Here is a 6,000-nt window from a genome sequence, read left to right on the forward strand (position 1 = left end):
ACAATGCTAGACCTCATGTGGCTGGAGTGTGTCAGCAGTTCCTGCAAGACGAAGGCATTGATGCTATGGACTGGCCCGTCCGTTCCCCAGACCTGAATCCAATTGAGCACATCTGGGACATCATGTCTCGCTCCATCCACTAATGCCACGTTGCACCACAGACTGTCCAGGAGTTGGCGGATGCTTTAGTCCAGGTCTGGGAGGAGATCCCTCAGGAGACCATCCGCCACCTCATCAGGAGCATGCCCAGGCGTTGTAGGGAGGTCATACAGGCACGTGGAGGCCACACACACTACTGAGCCTCATTTTGACTTGTTTTAAGGACATTACATCAAAGTTGGATCAGCCTGTATTGTGTTTTTCCACTTTAATTTTGAGGGTGACTCCAAATCCAGACCTCCGTGGGTTAATAAATTTGATTTCCATTGATCATTTTTGTGTGATTTTGTTGTCAGCACATTCAACTAGAGAGAGAGAGAGAGACTAGTTTCATAAACAATGGGGTTTTATTTCATAAATTGTACAATGCATTTAAGCTAGCAGCCCACTTCACGGGACTCCAGTTCACTGCAGGTCCAACTCTATCACATAAATTTTCACATAGATTTTTTGGAAACCTGGCAAATATATATATATATATATATATATACACACACATATATATATATATATACATATATATATATATATATATATATATATATATATATACACACACACACACACACATACTGTATATAAGCTGTCGGCACTGCAATGCGCTGGAGGAGCGTGGCCTGCTTTCGGCTTTTCTCACAGACACAGCGTTGCCCTTCCTGCAGGAGAATCAGGAGCACTCCGCGCTGTGAGGCTCAGCTTGAAGCCTCTACACTGACAAGCACACGTACAATATGATTAGTAATAATCACTGCAGTATGGACACAAATAAAGCAAGCGGCACAGGAGTGTGAGAGATGCCGGGTAATTGTGCTAGCAATTCTATTTGGAGTGATTTGGAAGGAGGAACACAATACTGCTTGAGATATTCAGGAGAGACTTTTGGTCCAGTATAATAGCAGATAAAAGGAGGTTTTTGTTTTTTGAGATGTTTATGGAGCAGCCTCTCAGCCCGCTGGGCCTGTGAGTGGTAACGTGATAGGATGAATCTGCGCCTACGGCCTGGCCACCAAGATAGAGTGTGCTTCTGCGAGACAAGATGGCCGCTGCCACAGAATAGCACACAGGCCAGCTGTAGTCATCTCTCCGCCCTCTTATCTATTACCTCAGGTGTCTGTTATAAAGAGGCAGAGACCATTCACAGGAGGCACGTAAAATAAGATTTTACTCACCGGTAAATCTATTTCTCGTAGTCCGTAGTGGATGCTGGGACTCCGTAAGGACCATGGGGAATAGCGGCTCCGCAGGAGACTGGGCACAACTAAAGAAAGCTTTAGGACTACCTGGTGTGCACTGGCTCCTCCCACTATGACCCTCCTCCAGACCTCAGTTAGGATACTGTGCCCGGAAGAGCTAACACAATAAGGAAGGATTTTGAATCCCGGGTAAGACTCATACCAGCCACACCAATCACACCGTATAACTCGTGATACTATACCCAGTTAACAGTATGAAATATAACTGAGCCTCTCAACAGATGGCTCAACAATAACCCTTTAGTTAGGCAATAACTATAAACAAGTATTGCAGACAATCCGCACTTGGGATAGGCGCCCAGCATCCACTACGGACTACGAGAAATAGATTTACCGGTGAGTAAAATCTTATTTTCTCTGACGTCCTAAGTGGATGCTGGGACTCCGTAAGGACCATGGGGATTATACCAAAGCTCCCAAACGGGCGGGAGAGTGCGGATGACTCTGCAGCACCGAATGAGCAAACTCTAGGTCCTCCTCAGCCAGGGTATCAAACTTGTAGACTCTTGCAAAAATGTTTGAACCCGACCAAGTAACAGCTCGGCAAATTTGTAAAGCCGAGACCCCTCGGGCAGCCGCCCAAGAAGAGCCCACTTTACTCGTGGAATGGGCTTTTACAGATTTAGGGTGCGGCAGTCCAGCCGCAGAATGTGCAAGTTGAATCGTGCTACAGATCCAGCGAGCAATAGTCTGCTTAGAAGCAGGAGCACCCAGCTTGTTGGGTGCATACAGGATAAATAGCGAGTCAGTTTTCCCGACTCCAGCCGTCCTGGAAACATATACTTTAAAGGGCCCTGACTACGTCCAGTAACATGGAATCCTCCAAGTCCCAAGTAGCCGCAGACACCACAATAGGTTGGTTCACATGAAAAACTGATACCACCTTAGGAAGGAATTGGGAACGAGTCCTCAATTCCGCCTTATCCATATAAAAAAATCAGATAAGGGCTTTTGCATGACAAAGCCGCCAATTCTGATACACGCCTGGCCGACGCCAAGGCCCACAGCATGACCACTTTCCACGTGAGGTATTTTAGCTCCACGGATTTAAGTGGCTCAACCCAATGCGACTTCAGGAAATCCAACACCACGTTGAGATCCCACGGTGCCACTGGAGGCACAAACGGGGGCTGACTATGCAGCACTCCCTTAACAAAAGTCTGAACTTCAGGCAGTGAAGCCAGTTCTATTTTGGAAGAAAATCGATAGAGCTGAAATCTGGACCTTAATGGAACCCAATTTTAGGCCCATAGTCACCTCTGACTGTAGGAAGTGCAGAAATCGACCTAGCTGAAATTCCTCCTTTGGGGCCTTCCTGGCCTCACAGCACGCAACATATTTCCGCCATATGCGGTGATAATGGTTTGCGTTCACTTCTTTCCTAGCTTTAATTAGCGTAGAGATAACTTCCTCCGGAATGCCCTTTTCCTTCAGGATCCGGCGTTCAACCGCCATGCCGTCAAACGCAGCCGCGGTACGTCTTGGAACAGACAGGCCCCCTGCTGCAGCAGGTCCTGTCTGAGCGGCAGAGGCCATGGGTCCTCTGAGATCATTTCTTGGAGTTCTGGGTACCAAGCTCTTCTTGGCCAATCCGGAACAATGAGTATAGTTCTTACTCCTCTCCTTCTTATTATTCTCATTACCCTGGGTAGGAGAGGCAGAGAAGGGAACACATACACCGACTGGTACACCCACTGTGTTACCAGAGCGTCCACAGCTATCGCCTGAGGGTCCCTTGACCTGGCGCAATATCTTTGTAGCTTTTTGTTGAGGCGGGACGCCATCATGTCCACCTGTGGCCTTTCCCAACGGTGTACAATCATTTGGAAGACTTCTGGATGAAGTCCCCACTCTCCAGGGCGGAGGTCGTGTCTGCTGAGAAAGTCTGCTTCTCAGTTGTCCACTCCGGGAATGAACACTGCTGACAGTGCTAACACATGATTTTCCGCCCATCGGAGAATCCTTGTGGCTTCTGCCATCGCCATCCTGCTTCTTGTGCCGCCCTGTCGGTTTACATGAGCGACCGCCGTGATGTTGTCTGACTGGATCAGCACCAGCCGGTATTGAAGCAGGGGTCTAGCCTGACTTAGGGCCTTGTAAATGGCCCTTAGTTCCAGAATATTTATGTGTAGGGAAGTCTCCTGACTTTTCCATAGTCCTTGGAAGTTTCTTCCCTGTGTGACTGCCCCCCAGCCTCGAAGGCTGGCATCCGTGGTCACCAGGACCCAGTCCTGTATGCCGAATATGCGGCCCCCTAGAAGATGAGCACTCTGCAGCCACCACAACAGCGACACCCTGGCCCTTGGAGACAGGGTTTTCCGCCGATGCATCTGAAGATGCGACCCGGACCACTTGTCCTACAGATCCCACTGGAAGATCCTTGCATGGGACCTGGCGAATGGAATTTCTTCGTAAGAAGCTACCATCTTTCCCAGGGCTCGCGTGCATTGATGCACCGACACCTGTATTTGTATTAGGAGGTCTCTGTCTAGAGACGACAACTCCTTGGACTTCTCCTCCGGGAGAAACCCTTTTTATCCTGTTCTGTGTCCAGAACCATACCCAGGAACAGTAGTCGCGTCGTAGGAACCAGCTGCGACTTTGGAATATTCAGAATCCAGCCGTGCTGTTGTAGCACTTCCCGAGATAGTGCTACTCCGACGAACAACTGCTCCCTGGACCTCGCCTTTATAAGGAGATCGTCCAAGTACGGGATAAATATATCGGCCATTACCTTGGTAAATACCCTCGGAGCCGGGGACAGACCAACGGCAACGTCTGGAATTGGTAATGACAATCCTGTACCACAATTTTGAGGTACTCCTGGTGAAGAGGGTAAATAGGGACATGCAGGTAAGCATCCTTGATGTCCAGTGATACCATGAAATTCTCCAGGCTTGCAATAATCGACCTGAGCGATTCCATTTTGAACTTGAACCTTCGTATATAAGTGTTCAAGGATTTCAATTTTAGAATGGGTCTCACCGAACCGTCTGGTTTCGGTACCACAACACTTTGGAATAGTAACCCCGGCCTTGTTGAAGGAGGGGTACCTTGATTTCACCTGCTGGAAGTACAGCTTGTGAATTGCCGCCAGTACTACCTCCCTTTCTCCGAGGGCAGCAGGCAAGGCTGATGTGAGGTAACGGCGAGGGGGAGTCGCCTCGAACTCCAGCCTGTATCCCTGTGATACTACTTGCAGAACCTAGGGATCCACCTGTGGGCAAGCCCACTGGTCCCTGAAGTTCCCGAGACGCGCCCCCACCGCACCTGTGGAGCCCCAGCGTCATGCGGTGGACTCAGAGGAAGCGGGGGAAGATTTTTGATCCTGGGAACTGGCTGTCTGGTGCAGCTTTTTCCTTCTTCCCTTGTCTCTGTGCAGAAAGGAAGCGCCTTTGACCCGCTTGCTTTTCTGAAGCCGAAAGGACTGTACCTGAAAATACGGTGCTTTCTTAAGCTGTGAGGAAACCTGAGGTAAAAATTTTTTTTTATTTTCTTCCCAGCTGTTGCTGTGGATACGAGGTCCCAGAGACCATCCCCAAACAATTCCTCACCCTTATAAGGCAGAATCTCCATGTGCCTTTTAAAGGCAGCATCACCTGGCCACTGCCGGGTCTCTAATACCCCCCTGGCAGAATGGACATTGCATTAATTCTGGATGCCAGCCGGCAAATATCCCTCTGTGCATCCTTCATATATAAGACGACGTCTTTAATATGCTCTATGTTAGCAAAATATTATCCCTGTCTATGGTATTAATATTATCTGACAGGGTATCAGACCACGCTGCAGCAGCACTATTTATGCTGAGGCAATTGCAGGTCTCAGTATAGTACCTGAGTGTCTATATACAGACTTCAGGATAGCCTCCTGCTTTTTATCAGCAGGCTCCTTCAAGGTGGCCGTATCCTAAGACGGCAGTGCCACCTTTTTTGACAAACGTGTGAGCGCCTTATCCACCCCTAGGGGATATCTCCCAACGTGACCTATCCTCTAGCGGGAAAGGGTACGCCAGCAGTAACTTTTTAGAAATTACCAGTTTCTTATCGGGGGAACCCACGCTTCTTTACACACTTCATTCACTCATCTGATGGGGGAACAAAACACTGGCTGCTTTTTCTCCCCAAAAATAAAACCCCTTTTATGTGGTACTTGGGTTCATGTCATAAATGTGTAACACATTTTTCATTGCCGAGATCATGCAACGGATGTTCCTAGTGGATTGTGTATATGTCTCAACCTCGTCGACACTGGAGTCAGACTCCGTGTCGACATCTGTGTCTGCCATCTGAGGTAACGGGCGTTTTTGAGCCCCTGATGGCCTTTGAGACGCCTGGGCAGGCGCGGGCTGAGAAGCCGGCTGTCCCACAGCTGTTACGTCATCCAGCCTTTTATGTAAGGAGTTGACATTGTCGGTTAATACCTTCCACCTATCCATCCACTCTGATGTCGGCCCCACAGGGGGCGACATCACATTTATCGGCCTCTGCTCCGCCTCCACGTAACCTTCCTCATCCAACATGTCGACACAGCCGTACCGACACACCGCACACACAGGGAATGCTCTGACTGAGGACAGGACCCCACA

The sequence above is a fragment of the Pseudophryne corroboree genome, chromosome 9 (genome assembly GCF_028390025.1).
Source record: "Pseudophryne corroboree isolate aPseCor3 chromosome 9, aPseCor3.hap2, whole genome shotgun sequence".
Classification (NCBI taxonomy): domain Eukaryota; kingdom Metazoa; phylum Chordata; class Amphibia; order Anura; family Myobatrachidae; genus Pseudophryne; species Pseudophryne corroboree.